The following is a 22,576-nucleotide window of genomic DNA, read 5'->3' as shown; positions in this document are numbered from 1 at the left end:
GTTCTCTGATGATGCTTTTAGTCTTGTTTGTTGTTGGTAATTTGTTCTAATGTTGAATCCTTGTTTTTATTTTTGTGCTTGTTTTTATATTTCATTAGTTGCTTTGAGTGGCTCCTCTTGGAGGAGAAAATGGGAAATACATTTCTGAAATAAACACTGTTTGCACACAGAATGATAGTGACTGTCCAAGGTTTCAGCTCTTTCCTAGCCTACCTAGAGATGCTGGGCACCGAATATGGGACCTTTTGCATGCAAGACATGTGCTGTGTCCCTGAGCAGCATCAGGACTTCCTAAATACAAAACTTCAAGCTGAACTGCAGATAGCAGAAACTCCTGAATTAGTAGGGCTGGCGGGTCATCAGGCATCTAGGTGCCTGCTACATAGCAGGGATGGGAGCTTGTGGTTAGACTCCCAACTCCCATGTGCCCCAGCCAGCAGAGCCAATGGGATGATGGGAGTTGAAGTCCAACAACATCTGGAGGGCCACAGGTTCCCTATCCTTGTTTTATACCATACGTTAAAGCGAAAAAGGTCCCTCTTCGCAAGATCTTAGGAACTAAAGTTTGACAGAAAAGAAAGAAGAAAATAAGCAGGGCTGTCATCAATTATCTTAGTTGCTTAATCAAAGAAATTATGCAGGGCAATTCTACTCAGATATGTCCCACTGTCTTCAATGGGACTTATTCTCTATTAAGCAGAGTTAAGATTTGAGCCTTAATCAATTACATTTGTTTAAATTTGCATATGAATATAACGATTCTGGAAATTTCCCAATTTTTATACCACCCTACCTCCAGGGTACTGAAGGCGGCATATAAGGTTCTTTCCTCTTCCAACATTTTGTTACATCAACACTTTGATGCAGGTTAAGCCAACCAAAAGAGAATGACTGGTGCAGGGTCAGCCAATGAGCTACCCATGTAGCCCTTTTAAAATGCTAATTCCAACTATTTCTTGTCTAATGGGCAATAAGTGTGATATAACTGAACTTACTAGAGGCAGCCTATGATCTGTCACTTGGATTTTCATATCTCTGAGCTCCCATACTATGGAAATATGCAGCCACCTTATATCAAACCAGAGGATTGTTGTACTATATATATTGGAGCTCTCAAGGACTCAGCCATGTCTCTTTCCTCACTGGGGCTTGAACCTGTGACCTTCTGCATGCAAAACATTTTTTTGTCTTAAACACTGAGCCACAGCTCTTTTCTTGAAGTTTATTAGCTACCCTTTCCTACCTGGTTTCCCAGATACCTTTTGCTCTTTCAAAACACCTCACAGTCAGGAGCAATAGTGTACTGTGAATACCTTGACAATTGCTCCCATTGTATAACGTGGGCTGAGCAATACATTTTGATCTCTTTATGGAAGAAAAGCCAATGTTGTATTACAGAAAAGGGAGAGTACTTAAAAAAAATAAGAATAATGTAAAACTGAACACCCAAAAGAAGTACATAAATTGTTAACCTCAAGTCAACTAGTTTAATTTCACACATGCTATGATAACCACATTTTATCTGGTGATATTTCATCATTGTTATTCATCTGTGTGATTAATCATGATAGCCATTCTTTTCAGTAATAATATATCAGCTGTGGTCCTTGGACAGTCTTTCTGGTGAACACAGGTGTCAATCATGTGGAGGGAAAATGGCAGTACATAACGTAGTCATCCAAGTTTAATTAATACCAGTACTTTTTCAAACTTTCAGCATGCCTCTATGACTGTTGGACTACATGAAGTGTGTGCTTATGTTACCATTCATGATAATAATTACTAATGCCACTAATGACAAACTGTGGCATATGGGAAAGACTTTTCATTTGTCAAGTTCTTAATATACTATGTTATCTCAGGAGTCCACACAAACCAAGTATTTTATAATAAAATATTAGTGAAGTTTTTGGCAACAGAATGAAGGGACAATTTATCTAAAAGTATCTGTGCCACCTCTTCATTATAAAGACCTTTATAATCCTCTCCAATAAGTGATTACTAATTCTGGAAAATATATGGCTTTTATCCTTTGATGGTGTTGTTAGGCTTACCTACAAGGGCAGCGTGCACCAGGGTTATTTGTATGGTTGTTTTTTGGAAGTGCCACAAAGCAGCATAGCATTAAGTATTCTGCAGTTACAGTAGCTCATTCAGTTGGTGGAAAAACAGTAACAAATAAGCACTGCTAGCTGTCACTGGTGCTGTTTCTTTTCCACCAGTGCTACATGAATGCCTCTGGTTGTGTGAGTTGAATTGCCAGTGTGCTGCCAGTTGCAACCACCTGATTTAAGAAAGCAGCCCTATTCTAGCCTAAAAGGATACCAATGGTCAAAGCAGGAGAGGGCCTTCTCAGTGGTGGCTCCCAAATTTTGGAACTCCTTCCCTAGAGAAGTTAGACTGGCTCCCTCATCCTTCTGCTGGCAGGTGACCTTCTTATTTCAACAAGCTTTGGGGAACTGACCACTTTTAATGAAAGGGCTGGTGCCGTGCTGTTTTAATTTTAACTACCTGTGTGTTTTTAATAGATATTTTATAGTTATATATAGTTTTAATTCTATTCAATTGTTTTAAAATTATTGTTCCCCCTCCGAAATGTTTTTGGCTGTTTCTATTTATTTATAAGCCACCTTGAGTCCCTGTCATGGAAAAAGGCAGGGGATAAATCAATAAAACAACAATAATAACTGATAAGAGGTTTGTAAAAAAAGTGTGCAGTGTGTAGAAAGTGAAAAGAGATCATTTTTCTTCCTCTCTCATAACAGAAGAATTTGGGGTCACTTGGTGAATCTGACTGGCAATAGACTCATGATGGCAAATGAAAATTCATATTTGCACAACACATAATTAGCTGACAAAATCATCTGCCGCTAGATATTGTGAGGGTCACTGGCTTAAATGGCTTCAAACAGAGACTAGTGAAATGAATGGAGAACAGGCCGGTTAACAGCTAGTAGCTGAAAAGCTAAATGGAACCTGCAGGTTCAAGGGCAAACTTATGCCTCCAAATACTGATTATTACAGGAGAAGAGGGAAAATAGGAAGAGAAGGGCTGTTACTTACATGTCTTGCTTGTTGGTTTACTGGACTCATCTGGTTGTCCAATGTAGTCAATAGGATTCTGGCTTAGCTAGATCTTTGGTGTGATCCAGCAGAGCTCTTCCTGTGTTCATTCTGGAAAGGCTGAGAGATCAGTCATGGTGATGCTCGCCACAGGCTTCAGGTGTTGAATTATTTCTTCCCTGGATATTAGCAAAACCTGAACCAACCTCATGCTTCATTCATATACATGGTTGTCAGCTCATGGTCCCAATGGAGCCACCCTGCTTTTATTAATTGCATGGTAGGGGAAGATCAGCACAAATGTCATCTCTTATTACCATAGCCCCAGTAACCCTTGCAAAGTGTCAACATCCCTAATGATTTATTCCACTAAGTCATACAGGAGACGAAGGACTTATAGAAAGCAACAACAATAAGAGGAGAGAGGATCTGATTCCTCTTCCTGTGCTCAGACTATACAGCATTTCCCTCACCCTTCTGTAATAATTCATAGATGAAGATGTTAGCCCACTGATTTTTCCAATTACTTGAATTTCATAACAAGAGATCTAATCAGGAGGTTTGGGCTGGGTGTTCATCAGTATGCAGATGATACCCAGCTCTACCTCTCTTTCAAATTGGAACCAGGGAAGGCCGTGAAGGTCCTGTGCTAGTGCCTGGAGGCGGTTGGAAGATGGATGGCGGCTAATGGGTTGAGGTTGAATCCTGACAAGACAGAAGTACTGCTTTGGGGGACGGGGCGGGCAGGTGTGGGATACTCCCTGATCCCGAATGGGGCAACTGTGCCCCTGAAGGAACAGGTGCGCAGCCTGGGAGTCATTTTGGACTCACAGCTGTCCATGGAGGTGCAGGTCAATTCTGTGTCCAGGGCAGCTGTCTACCAGCTCCATCTGGTATGCAGGCTGAGACCCTATCTGCCTGCAGACTGTCTCACCAGAGTGGTGCATGCTCTAGTTATCGCCTGCTTGGACTACTGCAACACGCTCTATGTGAGACTACCTTTGAAGGTGACCCAGAAAGTCCAACTAATCCAGAATGCGGCAGCTAGACTGGTGACTGGGAGCGGCGACAGAGACCACATAACACTGGTCTTGAAAGACCTACACGGGCTCCCAGTATGTTTCTGGGCACAATTCAAAGTGTTGGTGCTGACCTTTAAAGCCCTAAATGGCCTCAGCCCAGTATACCCGAAGGAGCGTCTCCACCCCCATTGTTCAGCCCGGACACTGAGGTCCAGCTCCGAGGCCTTCTGGCAGTTCCCTCACTGTGAGAAGCAAAGTTACAGGGAACCAGGCAGAGGGCCTTCTCGGTAGTGGCGCCCACCCTGTGGAATGCCCTCCATCAGATGTCAAAGAAATAAACAACTATATAACATTTAGAAGACATCTGAAGACAGCCCTGTTAGGGAAGTTTTTGATGGCTGATGTTTTAATATATTTTTAAGCTGTTAAGGTTAAGCACAACTCAGTATGGATTCAACTCAGTGGTGGCTTCTCCCAGTTTAATGGAAACTACCACAAAATACATAGGCTGAGGGTGGCGCTGTGGTCTAAACCCGTGAGCCTCTTGGGCTTGCTGATCAGAAGGTCGGAGGTTCAAATCCCTGCGATGGAGTGAGCTCCTGTTGCTCGGTCCCAGCTCCTGTCAACCTAGCAGTTCGAAAGCACATCAAAGTGCAAGTAGATAAATAAGTACCACTCCAACGGGGAAGTAAATGGCGTTTCCGTGTGCTGCTCTGGTTTCGGTGTTCCATTGCACCAGAAGCGGTTTAGTCATGTTGGCCACATGACCCAGAAAAACTGTTTGCGGACAAACAGCGGCTCTCTCGACCTGTGAAGCGAGATGAGCGCCGCAACCCCAGAGTCGTCTGCGACTGTACTTAACTGTCAGGTGTCCCTTTACCTTTACCACAAAATGCATCTGCTTTAAAAAGGGTTGTAATGAAATGTAAAATACCTTAGGCATGAGAACGGAAGTAGATATAACAAGCAAGCAATTAATATGACAAAACCCTTTAAAAAAATCACCATTGTTAGACTTCAATGGATCTAACCTATTTCAGAACTGCTATGAAGGTGAAACAATACCTGCCTGGAAATTTTAGGAACTTGAATTTTATGCGTTCAACTATAAGCCACAAACTGCATTGTATGCTCATAAAATGCAGATAAATGGTCACAAAATGGAGATCAATGTCTCCTTAGTTCCTAGTGAAAAATAGAAAGCAGTTGCTAAAATGGCTCAGAAGTGTCTCTTTTTCAAAAGGAATTTCCGAGATTGTACAGTTTGTTACTGATTCACTCTTCACATGGTTGAATAAACACAGCAGAATGAATAAGTGTCTTCCACAGCCTGCAATACTGTACCACCTCAATTCCTACCAATACTTAAAGTTTATCTTATCTTACTGCATTGGATAATCAACCTGTCTATTGATTCGCAAGGGACTATAACTCAGTGATAGAATATATGCTTTGCATGCATAAAATCTTGTTTCATCCCTGGCATTTCTACTTAAAAGAATCAAACATCAGATGAGGGGAAATGCCTCTGCCTCAGACCCCAGAATGCTGCTGTCAATCGGAACAGACAACACTGGGCTAGATGGATAAATAAGCTGACCTGGAGTAAGAAAACTTCATATGTGTAACCTGGATCTGCTCCTCAAAGCAGTTTAATCTAGGAACAGATATATTCACACAATTTTAATAAAGGTGAGGCAAATGTTATTTGGCCACAATTTCACTTTTAAAGAAAAGAAAACTTGTTTTCATGATTGTCGCCACATTTTATTTATACTGCACCTATACAATATACGGTATCTATTAAAAGACCATTTTAGGCCCACAGGATCAGTGACAACAAGATAGTGACAATAGAAAGCAGGAGGCTTAGCCTGAAGATAGGATTAAAGAAAGCATGAAGAACAAGATGGAACAACAAGGAGAAATCAAGGAAGGCGCAGGAGCATGACGGGCCTTAATGGTAAAAATGAGTTTATAGCAAGTGGGAAAAGGAAAAAAGGGGGCCAGTAAAGCAAAATAAGAAAAGAAAAAAAAGAGATAACACATGAGCAGAACAGAAGCCCAGAGAAGCAGCAAAGCCGAAATAAGGGGAAGATGAAAAGTTGGGAACCAGCAAGCCTAATATTAGCCCAATCAAGATGAGGAACAATCACTTGAACTAGAGTTGTAGTTATATAGCAAAAGGCAGATAGAGTTTCATTTTTGCAATGTTAAACAAGAAATAACAGCAGGTCTTTGCAACAGAATTAATGTGCGAAAGAAAAGATTGCCCAGAATCGAATTAATACATTTTCAACTGCAAATAGTAGTAGAATGAGCTGTAAAAGAAGTATGGGTAATAGCAAGTACAGCTAGGTTACTAGGAGAAGATTTTGCAGGAATATAATAAATATCGATCTTATTGTGTTTGACTTCAGATGATGTTTCGACCCCGCAAGATAGGATTGCAGTTAGTTAATTTAGTATTGCACTTATATCCCACTTTTTTGTCCAAAGGTGGCATGCACACTTTAACTCTTTTATCCTCACAACAACCCTGTGAGGCAGGGTAGGCTGATAGGCAGCAACTTGCCCCAAGGCACTTAGTGGGCTTCATGGCATTTATAAGGAAGAGCAAGAAGACAATCATTCTGGAGTATAAAATCCAAAATTGTTAAAACAAAAGGAGTGACTCAGCTGGGCAAGATGGGGAATATACGTGTGGGGGGAGGGAGAGAAAATGTATATATTTGTTATGGGTCAGTCATACTCAAGGTGGACTCACTGACATCAGTAGTAGCTTGCTTGCTTGCTTGCTTGCTTGCTTGCTTGCTTGCTTGCTTGCTTATGAATGAATGAATGAATTTATATAATGCCCTATAACTCATAAGTCTCAGGGCTGTTCACAGGATAAAAATCACAATATAAAATCACAAAATACATAATCAAAATAAAAACAAGAACAACCCAATAACCCCGCAGAGGGAGAATAGAATTTAAAACACACATGCACAATATTTGTAATAAAACACATAAAAATAAGCAGCCATCAGGTATCATCAAGGAGTAAATTAAATGATCAATTTAACTGTCTTTCAAATCAAAACATTTTAGCCATTGCTCTCCCCCCCCCCAAATTGTAATCAGTCCTAGAAGCTCTTTGATCCAAGTGGAAGCTTCCATGAAGGATATCAATTTTACACGGCATTGCATGACCTTGCATCACCATTGGAAAGTCCCTCCTCTGGTAGCCATCTTAGATCAGTCTTGTGAAATACTAACAGACAGCAGAAAACGAGAAGAGTTATCAGAGACAGGGTGAGTGGGAACCCACTTGGCAATGTTACCTCTTCCTTTGGATTTTGTGTGGGGCGTCCTGGCTATGCCTCAGTGCATGTGTTCCACAACAATGAAGCTGTTACTGGCAGATGGCACCAACTTCATTATAATTCAGAAGCTGGCCGTCCATTCCCTGCCTTAGCCTTAACCATTCACAGTGCACTAAACAATTTCCTTCCCGTCCTTTAAAACACCTTCTTACTCTTTTTTCTTTCTGGACACCCTGACTTAATGGCTACTGCTTTTCCTCTGCAACATGGACACATATAGGGCAATTAGAGGAATAGCTACTGTATGTATCCTTCAGGATATAGGTTGGTAGCCGTGTTGGTCTGCTGTAGTCAAAACAAAATAAAAAATTAAAAAATTCCTTCCAGTAGCACCTTAGAGACCAACTAAGTTTGTTACTGGTATGAGCTTTCATGTGCATGCACACTTCTTCAGATACACTGTGCATGCACATGAAAGCTCATACCAATAACAAACTTAGTTGGTCTCGAAGGTGCTACTGGAAGGATTTTTTTTATTTTTTATTATCTTTCAGGACTTTAGCATCTGGATAAGCGTTTTCTTTAGTTAGAGTAGAAATTCAGATTGAGGGTGAACCTCTATGAAATCTTCAAGCTCATCTGCCTGAGTATAAGGAGCTCTCTTCATTTTTTGTCATGGCAAACTTTCCAAGTCAAGCTAAAGCTTCATTTTCCTTATTCCCTTTGTATTTGTTCCCTCACTTGGCTAGCAGTGGCTGGCACCGGCTTCTTAAGAGAAAACTGGGCAGTTCTACACAGTGTATAACTTTGCATTAAGAACTGGTTGGGAACTGGTTTCTTACCTCAGATAATAATTACATGATTTTGGCTGACTCAATTCTCCCCACCCGCCCCTTTTTGGAGAGAGGGGTAAGAATCTGCTCCCACTGTATGACTATATTATCAGCTGCTCTTTCACCATATTACAGAAAGCTGAATACAGGACTGGATAAACATAATTTATCACTGACTCACCCTGTGATTAGGATAAATAGTGAAGCATTTTAAGCTGTCTTCAAAGTCTCCCCCTCCTCATGTTAGATGAAAGCTCTCTATTTATCTGTCTGTGCTCTAAACAAACACATCATGTACTTTCTTTTGCCACTGTCCCATTTCCTACAACTCAGAATTGTATGCTAAAAATCCACCTACTATCCAGCTAAATCCATCTAAGACATCTCTTTTCCTCTACAGAATCTTGATCAATTTGCTGCTTAATCCCATATCTGTGGTTTCATCTCTTATCTTTGCTGGTAGAGTTCTATCCCTTGCAGTCTTTCCTTATACCAATTCCAAGCTTATCGTCTTTCTTTGGCCTTCTAACCTTGCAACAAAAATACCGAAACCCAGGGCTGCAGTCCTATGCACACTCAGTTGGGACAGTAGTATACACCATATATTTAAAGCCCATGGCTTCCTCCAAGGACTCCTGGGACATATAGTTTGTTAAGGGTACTGCAAATTGTGAGGAGTAAACTACAATTCTCAGGAATCTTTGGGGGAAGTAATAAGCTTTAAATGTATGTTGTGTAGGCAGACTCACCCAAACTCTCTCCTTCCTCGTTCCAGGATATATTTTTGTAACCTTCTAATTTTGCATTTGTGAAGCTTCTCATTCATAATGGCAGGTTTGATGAGGGTTTTCAATGCTCAAAAACATGAGAGAGAGAGAGAATGCTTTGCCATGTGAAACTCACATTTAGCTTGGAAACAGCCATGATTCTTATACAATTCAACCTCATTTATCCAAATGACTTGGGTAACATCCAAACCATCAGATTTTGAAGTAAAGCAAATATTGCTTACCTGAATGGTATTGACATGGAGCAATGTAAAGGGACACAGCAAAAGTGGCTGCAAGGGAATTTTGAGAATCATGGAGGTTCTGCTGTTACCTTGTGCTTAGAGAAAGGAAAGGATATGCCAAATTTGCCAGCATCAACCTGTCTTTAAAATCCTATATGCTTTCCCTTAAGACATCCTGAATCTGCACATTTATTTATATATATATTCCACTTCCAATTTCAGAATTAAAAACAAGAGACCAAAGATAATAACATAACACCAGATGCTTAAAAAAACACAGCGAGAAAATATGAAGAGCCAAGGTCCAATTAAATGTGACATGTGAATGCCTTTGGCCCTAATGTGGCTGGTATAAAAACAAACAGCATGCAAAAAAGAAAAAGAAGAAGAAAGTACATAAAGGAGGGCATGAACTGCATAAGGACCATGATGTGCGGAAAGGGACTTTAAGCTTTTGCTTTTGTCGCCATCCCCATTTGAATTGCCCTCCAACTGCAAATTGGAGGCATGGGGCACCTATGGCTGCAGCAGAGGAAAGGCTATGTTATGCCAGCCATTTTAAAAAGCTAAGGTAAATTGTGCTCTCTTCGGCAGAACATATACATACAAAAAAGCTAAGGTAAATAAACAGGTTTTTACCAATTGACATCGCTTGTAGGGTTAAAAGAAGTTTTGTAAGGAGTAATTTATAAATTATTGTGAGAAGAATTAAGAATAGATGTACTGTATTGGAAATTTGAGTTTATATCAGTATTTATAGTAACAAAATGCATACATTAGAAAGACTTTAGAAAACCATCAGTCGAGGTTGAAGGAAGTCTTAGGCTGTGATAGGCAAAAATTTCTCAATGATGTTTAAAAGGACGTTATGTTGGAAAATATGTGTAAAAACCAACAAAAAATTATTAAAAATAAAATAAGCAGGTTTTTACCTGGCAGCTAAAAGTTTGGTGCTGAGTAAGTTTCCCTGTGGAGAGCATGACAAAGGGATGTGAAAACAACAGGGTCGTTGTTTTGCTGCCTGAGGAAAAGGCCAAGATAGGGCTCTTACATTCCACATACAGAATCCAACTGAACTGGCAGCTGAATTTTACTTCAACTCTGGTGACAGGACAGCAACTTCCACTGCGTCTAGGAATATCCTAGTTTAGGGGCCCCAGAGGATATGGCAGATGCTTCACTCTGCCTCATGGTCGGACCGGACCAAAATTTCCCTTTCCTAGCTACCTAGTAGTCTCTGACTGTAGATGTAGTTGTTGGACAGGTTAATTGCTGTAATCCACCCTGGGATTTTATAGTCAAGGGCAGGCAATGACGATGAGGATGTTGTTAGAGGAGGAGGTCCATCTTAGACACTTGGATCCCGTGCAATAGGTGGCTTTACTACTACCTGAACACGGGCTGTGATGTTGCAACAGATCTGTAAACAAACACAGCAGTGGGAATGCTTAATGTCAGAGACCTTGTGTGTTCCTTTCAGAAGAACATTGCAGTCTGAGGAAACATGAACTCTTGAAATACCTAATCAAGCTTTTGTATGATTCTTTGAATGAAATGAGCCAAACTGGCTACTCTCAAGTGTAATGAAAGAACAAGGCCTGTTTGTTCATCACACAAGCAGAGCTCACTTGGCTGAGAAAACCTTTGCCTTTCCTTTTGTGCTTGGAGAGTACTAAAGGGGCCTCTGACTTTTTTTTTCTTTTTGGCCTAGGCTTTAATTTGAACAATGTTAAGAATCATGGTTATGTGCCTAGAGGTTGGCTCAGCCAACCTTGATGAAATTAAAGATAAACAACAAGGACACAGATCTCAGATTCTGCTGGCTGTAGCAATTAGGCATGCCAGCCCTCTGACCTTTTACCTCTCCCTGGAGGCACCTTGTGCTTTGAATGCAGCATAAGGAATGGGAGTGGAAGAATAACCATGACCTTAGCATAATGGAGGGAAGGGGCACCTGCAATCATTAACCAGGAAGCCCACAACCCAATGCACAGGCAGTCAACAGAGAGGTCAGATCTTGGTTGATGTGTATCTTGGAGCACAACCACAGCAGAAAACAGCCATGCTGTACTTGGCATTAAGCTTGCCATTTGTTGCTGGAAATGCATCACACCAAGGCATTTATCAACCTGACACTATGGCTGTTTAAATGTGTACAGGGCTACAGCCTTTCCATACTTTACTCACTTGGGTGAGACAGGATCACTGCTACATTCCCTTCTGAAAGTGGAACACAAAAGATGTTGCATATTGAAACTACATTTGCATGGCAATATGTTACATGAGGGGGATGCGGCTGGCGCTGTGGGTTAAACCACAGAGCCTAGGACTTGCTGATCAGAAGGTCGGCGGTTCGAATCCCCGTGACGGGGTGAGCTCCCGTTGCTCAGTCCCTGCTCCTGCCAACCTAGCAGTTCGAAAGCACGTCAAAGTGCAAGTAGATAAATAGGTACCGCTCCAGCAGGAAGGTAAATGGTGTTTCCGTGCGCTGCTCTGGTTCTCTAGAAGCGGCTTAGTCATGCTGGCCACATGACCCGGAAGCTGTACGCCGGCTCCCTCGGCCAATAAAGCGAGATGAGCACCGCAACCCCAGAGTCGGCCACGACTGGACCTAATGGTCAGGGGTCCCTGAGTGGAAGAGTGCAGTAACACAATACCGGAGCAGAGGCATGGGTGTGTTATTTATTATGGTATAGTTTAACCTCACCCTTCCTCAGGGTGGTGTGTCTCCAACTTTTATTCTCACAAAACTGCTGCAAGGTGGGGCAGGCCGAGAGAGTCACAGTTTGTTTCATGGCTGAGGTGGGATTTGAGCCCAGATTTTCTCAGTCATGTAACTGAACACTACATCAAACAGTCCTCTCCAATGGGTGGAGCCGGAGGTGTGGCAAAAATGGAATGGTGTTCAGAGGAAATCCTGTGCCTGTTCAAAGGTAACCCCTGCCCCGTTCTAATGCTGTGTCAGCAAAGTAGGGATTGGAAAATCAAAAACTCCTGGTGGAGTCAGTGAAAAGCCCAAAACAACAGCACACTCTTCCTACCCCATATCATCAGAAGATAGGATTCCTTCATGATCAAGATGTCTCACCCAGGAGTTAATCACGACACAGCAACAGGAGTATATAAAACCTTAGCCATGGAACACATTTGGGACCTCTTGCATGGGTCACTCTACATCACCATGTCCTTGTGTTGACAGAGTTATGAGGACACAACTGGGAACTTGGTGAAGGACACATAGCGCAGCCAAAAAAAAGAAAAAGGGCTACATATGCACACTATATCTTTAGAGCACATCCGAAGCATCTTCTTTTCCTCAAAGCATTCTGGGCCCTGAGATTTACCCCTCACAGTTACACTTCCCAGCAACTTTTAACAAACTATAGTACCCAGAATTCCCTGAGGGAAAGTGTTTTGAGTGTGCTTTAAAGGTGTACACAGCAAACTCTTTTTAAAAATGAGGAATATTATTACAGTATTAGTATTTATTAAATTTATATACCACACGTCATCTGAGGATCACAGTTTACAGTATAAACCTCAGTACAGTATAAGCTTCAGGATTTTGGAAACAAGCACCTTCCAAACACCTCTGGCCCTTTTATCAAACCACAGTTATGTGAAATAACTACTGTTTCTTAGCCTGGTTCCACACTGGGCATTTACTGTGGAATAGCCAGGCTTCATTCACTTACTTTTAGGGGACATAAGAACAACATTGGGGACAAAACATCCAACTCTCATGTTTTCCCAGTTCAGCTTCTGGATCCCGCCCCCCCCCCCCCCAGTTCAGAAAATCTGGCAAAACAAAACTCAGTGGAATAGCAGTGCAATTGTGCAATTTTCTCGGGTGTAGATGTCCTCTCATACTGCTATTGCAGCTTGTTAAATTGCTCTAGCCATTTCCTGGGTTGCTCAGCTGGCCATTTCTCATGGGGTGGGGAGCATTTAATCCTTTCTCACATATAATGGCTAAAATGAAAATAACTGCCCCCACTCCACTGTCACCTCTGATATTTCGAGCAAGGGAAAGGGAGCCTGCCACTTGACCACAGCCTATTAGAAGCTTGGAAGCAAAGTTGCTATTCCATTTACAGCTTAAAGCAGATTAGCAATGATAAAAAGGTAAAGGTAAAGGTACCCCTGCCCGTACGGGCCAGTCTTGCCAGACTCTAGGGTTGTGCGCTCATCTCACTCTATAGGCCGGGAGCCAGCGCCGTCCGGAGACACTTCCGGGTCACGTGGCCAGCGTGACAAAGCTGCTCCAGCAAACCGGCACCAGAGCAGCATACGGAAACGCCATTTACCTTCCCGCTAGTAAGCGGTCCCTATTTATCTACTTGCACCCAGGGGTGCTTTCGAACTGCTAGGTTGGCAGGCGCTGGGACCGAGCAACGGGAGCGCACCCCGCCGCGGGGATTCGAACCGCCGACCTTTCGATCAGCAAGCCCTAGGCGCTGAGGCTTTAACCCACAGCGCCACCCACGTCCCGCTAGCAATGATAAAGTGCTGCTAAATTGCCTTTATCTAGAAGTGCCCTTAACAATGCAATCCTAGCCATGTCTACTCAGAAGTAAGTCCAACTGAATCCAATGGAGCTTACTCCCACATAAGTGGGGTTAGGACTGCAACCCTTACAGAACCCACAGAAGCAGCTGAGGCAGACATGAGCAAAACTACAATGGGAAACTGAGGTTGTATGAATCCAAGCAAGGGGATAACCTCTGATTTTGCCTAGGGCGGTAACAGTCTCTGCCTGATCTCCACGGCTGTGTAACTTTTGTCAGTAGAAAGGTTTATTGAAAACATTAAGAGTTCCGGTATTCCTTCCTCTGAAAGAAACCTATATTGGGAATCTTCTCCTTCATGGGAATGTGGGAGCAATAGACCTATGAAGGAAGATGTGTAGACCTTTGGCAATGTTCAACACACACAGTCCAATCACTGCCCTGAAACCACAGTTAGTGAGACTGAAATGCAGAGGGACAGAGACAAGGGACTTCAAGAGAATCCCTTCCCAAGGCCTCTTATTTAACTAGAACATTGCTCAGCATCAGAATTTTCTCAGTCGGTTAAATGGCCTTGCCCTGGGCTGACCTTGGAACAAAGACAACATGTGAAATGCAGGAGGCCTGAATGGAGGATCATTTTTGGTGGTGGAACCATGGCAAAGTACTGTCAGGTTTCTAAACGACTTTTAATTTGTCACACACATCAGGTACCTCAGAGGCAAATACCTGCCACTCCAGGCTGCTGCCTGTTTGTTAAAAGCTACTGGCGGGGATAATGAATTCCCAAAGAATAAATGACTAGCAATTAGAAGAGTAGGTCAGAAAGGGAATGATGACTCATTTAAAGAACAAAACTCATCTCTGTATTTGATGACGTACAGCTCATGTAGACAGCTACATGCATCTCCATGGCACTTTGTAAAATGACTAGCTTTCACGGTATCGCTAGGGAATAGGAAACAAAGCAGATGCTTCAAATATATATATCTGGACCCAACATTTAAGAGTGAAAGCACACACATATATACCCAGGGTTGAGAAAAGGATGCCAGCCACTTCTGAAAATCAGGGCTCATGCAAAGTGGAAAACTAAAGCTGCTCAGCCTTCTGTGAGTCACTGACAAAGCAGCAAACATGGAGTTTGTTGCCACAAAATGTGACATTAGCCATGAAACTATAAAAATAATTAAGTAGTTTTAATGTTTTTACTCCACAGATTAATCAGTCTGATTCACACAACAATGCCATTCACAAGTATAAACAGTGGAAGGGATGTTCAAGTGTGCATATATGTGGGGTGGCTCACTATTTGTTGCCCAAGGGTTGCATTGAGAGTTTGCCACCCCTCTGAAGACTGCATGCCAGAGATGGACATGGCAAATGCAGGCACACATACAGACAGCACATGCCCCATGCAAGCAGCCAGGTGGGTGAGCAGACACACCCTGTGGTGTGTAGGGGAGATATAGGAAGGCAGCCAGCCAAAGACATGCTCTAGGACAGGCATGGCCAAACTTGGCCCTCCAGATGTTTTGGGACTACAGTTCCCATCATCCCTGACCACTGGTCCTGTTAGCTGGGGAGGATGGGAGTTGTAGTCCCAAAACATCTGGAGGGATAAGTTTGGCCATGCCTGCTCTAGGATCTTCTTGCAGTGGTGCTGCACCAAAGAGAGGAGAGGCTTCTGTGCAAGGTAAGTCAACACAGAGGTGTCCAACTTTTGGAGGTTCTGTACCCCGCAAGCACCTCAGTGGGTACACTACAACACTATGGTGGGAGATATCTCAGCAGAACAGTTTTTAAACTGTCAGATTTATAGGAGTCTGGGAGGGGCACCAAAAAAACCCTCTGAGGCAGATCCACTCTGTAAGCTAGCCAGCCATGCCATGTATGAAAAATAGCATCTGGCATTTTGTATAAGCAAATAAGTAAGATGGAACGGGGCATATCACTTTGCACTTTACAAGTGCAAAACCCTCAAAATATATCATTGCATCCATGGAAGTTTTTAGGATTGAGAATACCACTCCAAAATTTTGAGCAATGGAAGAGGCAGTAATTGTCATATGGCACTTTCTGCTGTACTTTGGTAATCATAATCATATGTCTGTACTACCACTCTCCATGCCCTCACATGCATACACTTGAAATAGCTGTTTGCACCTCTAACATCATAGGCCCCCTCTGCACTACACATCTAAAGCAGTATCATTCTGCTTTCAACAGTCATGGTTTCCCCCAAAGAATCTTGGGAACTGTGGTTTGTAAAGGGTGCTGAGAGTTGTTCAGAGACCCCTGGTCCCCTCTCAAAGCTACAATTCCCAGAGTTCCCTGTGAAAATGGATTGTTAAACCACTCTGGAAATTGCAACTCTTTGGGGGTAATAGGGGTCTCCTAACAACTCTCAATACCCTTAACAAACTACACTGCCCAGAATTCTTCGGGGCAAGCCATGGCTATTTAAAGTGGCACCATGGTGCTTTAAAAATATAGTGCGGATGGGGGTCATAGGCTTGCTTATTCAAAACATCTCCTCAGCTGCCTTTTCCTCTGACTTTGACAGCTGGGGAAGAAAGTACTGGCCCTACTTGAGAAACATGGATATTTTTTCCTGCTCTTTAGCCTTAGACAACTCCATATGCACAAAGTAATTGATTTGCAACAGTGATGTCTCCATGGCAATTAAACACAATTTAAAAGTAGTTGATCCTTAGCAAAACAAAGCAGCAGTTTTCTCTCAAATGATTTCTGCTCCTTTTCACTTTAATCATGTTGTCCACACATAATCCAGAATGCGGCAGCTAGATTAGTGACTGGGAGTGGCCGCCGGGACCACATAACACTGGTCCTGAAAGACCTACACTGGCTCCCAGTACGTTTCCGGGCACAATTTGAAGTGTTGTTGCTTACCTTTAAAGCCCTAAATGGCCTCAGCCCAGTATACCTGAAGGAGTGTCTCCACCCCCATCGTTCTGCCTGGACACTGAGGTCCAGCGCCGAGGACCTTCTGGCGGCTCCCTCACTGTGAGAAGCAAAGTTACAGGAAACCAAGCAGAGGGCCTTCTCAGTAGTGGTGCCCGCCCTGTCGAACGCCCTCCCATCAGATGTCAAAGAATTAAAGTACTATCTGACTTTCAGAAGACATCTGAAGGCAGCCCTGTTTAGGGAAGCTTTTAATATTTGATGAATTATTGTATTTTAATATTTTCCTGGAAGCTGCCCAGAGTGGCTGGGGAAACCCACCCAGATGGGCGGGGTATAAATAATAAAATTTACTATTATTAAGAAGAGAAGAGTTTGGGTTTGATATCCCGCTTTATCACCACCCAAAGGAGTCTCAAAGCGGCTAACATTCTCCTTTCCCTTCCTCCCCCACAACAAACACTCTGTGAGGTGAGTGGGGCTGAGAGACTTCAGAGAAGTGTGACTGGCCCAAGGTCACCCAGCAGCTGCATGTGGAGGAGCAGAGACGCGAACCCAGTTCACCAGATTACGAGTCTACCGCTCTTAACCACTGCATCACACTGGCTCTCTGTTGTTGTTGTTGTTGTTATATCTTTTCACTGGCTTCTCATACTTTTCTACATCAACATGCTGATGCAGCTTTCCTCAGCCTGGTGCCCTACAGATGTTTTGTAGTACAACTGCCATCAGTCCTAGCCAACATGGCCAATGGTCAGGGATGCTGGAAGTTGCAATCCAGAACATATGGCAAGCACCAGGTTGGGGTAGCCTGCACCAATGCTTATATTTATGGCTCTGACTCCACCAGCCCTCCTAGCCTATCAGTCTAGCAAGAGAAGAGCAAAATCCCCTGCAGCTGCAGCCCCAATGATGGGACTGATAAACATGCACACTGGTAACTTTTCTGGAAATGAGAGCACTGAATCACACAAATCAGTCCAAGGAATTCATCACAGATTCATTGGACATCTAACTAAAACGCTTAACCCAACACACTCAGCTTTAGTATTTTCTGCCACAAAGGCAGCTTTTGTTTACTTTAGCCTAACAAATTGAAAACCGACACACGCTTCTTCTGCCAGCACAAAAGAATATGCCTACCATAGACAGTGTCAGGGATGCCAACAGGATTTCCTAGCCTGGTACACTGTATTTGGGGTGTACGAGGAGAGGAAATACCCATGTGGCTCTGGGCAACTGGAAACAACAGAACATGTCTTTTTTCACTGCCAATACTATACAGATATACGAGCTAGGTTCATCTTGCCTATACTACACAAATTCCCAGGTTGCACAGAAGAACTCTATACCTCCCTGTTACTTCAAGATGAAAACACAGGTGTTACATACTGAGTTGCTAGTTTCTGTGCTGCCGTGATGGATATTCGCCAAAGGATGGTTTGCGCCACAAACTAGGCCCAAAATGCAAGACCTGTGCTCCTTCACACTCCCTCCCTTATAGTCACTTTGAACTGTTTGTCCCTGTTTCTATCTTTTTAAGTATGTATGATCTAATCACCTTTTTATTACTAGATTTTTTTATTCCTTACCTGTTTTAAGCCTTCTGTGTTCAGTTTACCCGTATGTTTTATCTTATGCTGGTCTGTGACCAAAATAAAGTTTGATACCGATACTGTATTTGGATGAGGGGCCCTTTATTCTGCTCCCACCTCCTTACAATCTATGGACAAGGGCTGCTCCTTATGTACAATTGTTAACTTAGCCTAGCCTACCTCACAGGGCTGTTGCAAACAGAAATGTGGGGAGGGGAGGGAAATGTAAACAACCTTCTGCTCCTGGGTGGAAAAGCAAATATATGGCATACAGTGCATAGTTGAACTATGGAATACGCTCCCGTGGGAGGCGGTAAGGGCCACCAAAATGGGTGGATTTAAAAGACAAATTCATGGAGGAAAGGGCTTTCAGTGGCAAATGGGTACAATGGTCATGCTTCTGCCTCCATACTTAGAACAGTATGCTTCTGAATATTAGTTGCTTGAAACCACAGAAGGGGAGAGTGTTCTTCTGCTCGGGTCCTGGTTGCAGGTTTTTCAAGGGCATCTGTTGGCCATTGAGAGAACAGGTTTCTAGACTAGAGACTAGATGGGCCATTGGCTTTATCCAGCAGGGCTCTTCCTATATTCTTAAGTAATGTCATTTAATATTTTGTTGGAAGCCGCCCAGAGTGGCTGGGAAGCCCAGCCAGGTGGGCGGGGTATAAATAATAATAAATAATAATAATAATAATAATAATAATAATAATAATAATAATAATAATTATTCACAGTTCATGTAAAGGAAGCTAGAAAAGCAGCCTTTGACTACATTTCATAGTCCTGATATTTACAACAAAATACCCAAACGAACCCTGATTCAATAACAGCAAGCAAAAAGTACTCTGTATAGTTTTACAACTCTGATGCCTGAACTGCCAACTCTCCTACCCAACCCTAAAGGGTTGTTGTGAAGATCAAATGACAAAGCGGGGAGACAATGTACATAGACTTGAACTCCTGGGAGGAAAATCCAAAACACAAAAACTGAACAAGTGTATGTGCAATTTCACAACTCTCAGCGAAACATATATGTGCAGAAAAAAATTGCCAACCTCAGTATACAAATATTGACATCCTTGGGTTAAAGTACAGCATCTAGGAGTTCTAATTTGTTGCATCAGTAAGGTGTTTAATAATTTTATGATTGTATTTGCTGATTCATTTTGCATTTTTGTTTTATGGTTACTGTATATTAATAAATAACAGCCCAGTGATGACAAGCAGACCACTTGTGGTTGTGTAGAGAACATGGAAAATTGTGGGTGGGGGGAGATGATGATTTTGATGTCACTTTTTTAAAAAATCAGCAGGGAGGAAACCTATCTCATTTCAACCTCACTTATTTTTACTTTAAAGTAAATCATACTAAAACCTGCCAGTTGTGTTTTATTCTGTAAAGGCAGCACACTTGGGGAGCAAATGTGGACATCATGAGGAAAGTGCTTAAAGAAATATACCCCAATATCCTCCCTCATTCAGCTTCTGCTGCTCTGGGAGGGGGGCAGGTAGGAGTGGTCAACATGTGTTTCGCTGATTGCTTAGCAACAGCAATTAAGTGATTAAGTGTCCTTAAGAGAGCCAGTGTGGTGTAGTGGTTAAGAGCGGTAGTCTCGTAATCTGGGGAACCGGGTTCGCGTCTCCCCTCCTCCACATGCAGCTGCTGGCTGACCTTGGGCCAGTCACACTTCTCTGAAGTCTCTCAGCCCCACTCACCTCACAGAGTGTTTGTTGTGGGGGAGGAAGGGAAAGGAGAATGTTAGCCGCTTTGAGACTCCTTCAGGGAGTGATAAAGCGGGATATCAAATCCAAACTCTTCTTCTTCTTCTTCCTCCTCCTTAGCAATGGTGGTGCCTGCCAAGCGCTTGCTTCCATGGTTTGCACACTAACTTTCTTGAGAAACGTCTGGTCAGCTTACTCTCTTTTAAAAAAAATGACAGCTGAGAGCCTGGGGCCCCTGCTCATCTTGGGCCCCCAAAACCTGACCCCTTCTGTTGACTTGCAATGACCCTAGACACAGTTGGACTTGGTGTTAAAATGAACATTTCCAAATGACCTGCACTTTTAGTGCTTATAGTATGAGAACATTCATTCAAACTTGTCCCTGAGCACTGCACTCATTGTACTTTGCTCTTTCTTTCTTTCTTTCTTTCTTTCTTTCTTTCTTTCTTTCTGGCTGCTCTGAAACTAATCTTTATTGCAGAGTACAGTACTCCTCTTTGAAGTGCACCCATGTTTCATGGGTCAGTAGGTGACCAAATGATTTGCCTGTTTGCATTGCACATCCAGAGAACAGGAAGAACTTATTGCAAATCAGATAGAAAACTCTTCTGCCTCCACCTCTATGATTATATTCTATGAAACTGAAACTGAAGTACATGAGTTGTTGTTTTTTAAATCATTAGAACTGAAGGGAGCATACTAATAAGGGCTAACACATATTTAATAAATGAGGTTTGAATCATAAGGGGTTAAGTCTCACATTCTTTTTTTAGGGTTCCCAGCAGGCTAGAATTTCTTGAGCTGGGCCATCATTTTATCTTCTTGTCATAACTGAAGGATGCAGAGCTGGAGAAAAAAAACCAGAAGACCTTCCCCCCACTCCACTTTTCCTATCGATACATATAGCTGAGCTATCACAATAAACACATTAACACAAAAGCACTGTGTGGGGAGTACCTGAGTGCTTGTATATGGGGCATTTATGTGTTCAGAATGTGTATGTATGTGCATGATGCTACCACATAAGATCAAACCATTAAAAAGAGAAGTATGAAAGTGGCTGATACTGTTGGCAGGTCACATCTGATGAGTGGCTGGGGAAACCTAGCCAGATGGGCAGGGTAAAAATAAAAATAAAATAAAATAAAATAAAATAATTATTCTACAACAAGTGTGAACCAAGTGTGAACATTGGTTTACCAGCCAAAGCAACCACCTAAAAGAGAGTCCAGGCCTCTTGGTCTTATTCCAAAACTGCTTCTTGGCCTGTAATGCAGTTGCTTGACTACTTTGCCCTGGGCAGGAAAACAGAAGTGATGTATGTATGTATGTATGTATGTATGTATGAATGAATAAATAAATAAATAGCTAGCACCCATCATCCGAAGATCACAGGACGGTTTACAGTATAAAAACACAAAATACATAACATAACAATAAACAGATACCAAATACCAGATCTAATGTCTGATGACGGATGACCAAGTAGCTTCTGGCAAGGGAAGCAAGGTCAGATTCTTTCCATAGAGAAAACACACTCTGGACATGTTCAGAGGTGGTTACCTCAAGGTGGCAGATTCTTTGAGGACAAAAATTGCCAACTCTAACCCTTCTGGAATCTTTGTGTTTGCACTTCAGCCATGACTAGGTTGCACTGCTACTGGTACATAAAAAGTGGACTTGTGGTGTGTGGAGAAGAGAAATTGTTTATTTTTTAAAACCACATTGCTCCATAACTGAGAACATCTTCCAACCCAAACACAATAGTGAAAATGTGGAAGGCCTATTACGGGGGGGTGGGGGGGGGATGTTCAATGCAAAATCCAGTGAAGAAGATTATATTGTTGGCTTGGATTGTGCTCATTTTGGCAGCACAAACTAAAAATGGAATGATAGAGAGAAGATCAGCAGGCCTGCTCAGGACTAGAAGAAAACCTGGAAATATATCATCTGTCTCAAAGCATGGGATCCCAATGTCCATCCATTACCAGGCCCACTTGTAGTGGGAAGGACATCCTAGCTGCCAGCATTTGTTACAGCTGAAAAACAATCACTCCCTTGTATCTCCAGGAACACTCCCACAGCACCATCTACTGTTTCTGCAGCCTCAGCATCTGAGAGACACAGAACACTTGTAAGCATAGCAGTGGGGGGTTGTGTGTGTGTGTGTGTGTGTGTGTGTGTGTGTGTGTGTGTGTGTGTTCTGTGTCTTCTTTTTGCACATGTGTGTTGCTGCTCTGCAACAGGCATAGCTTCCCTAAAGAAGCATTTCACACAGACACATGTCTTTCCACAATGGATCTTTTTTGCAGCTATATTTTGAGGGTTAGGATGTTCTGGCAATGTTTTAAAAAGACTGCATCTGATGCACTGGCATTCTTCCTAACGCAACTTTGCAGGCATTGCCAGAGTAGTAATAAGCATATGAGCTGCAATGGTGAGAGTCAACTATAAACCTGTGATAGGTAAATGGATGCGTATTCCCCAGCAACCAATGCAAACTCAGGTCCTCCCTCTTTCCCCATTTTATATCAAATTTAGTCCTGTAACTAATGGAGCAGGGAGAAGGAGAGAGATTAGTTTAT

Source organism: Podarcis muralis, chromosome 2 (assembly GCF_964188315.1).
Source record: "Podarcis muralis chromosome 2, rPodMur119.hap1.1, whole genome shotgun sequence".
In the NCBI taxonomy this organism is placed as follows: Eukaryota; Metazoa; Chordata; class Lepidosauria; order Squamata; family Lacertidae; genus Podarcis; species Podarcis muralis.
Note: the sequence above shows the minus strand (reverse complement) of the source record.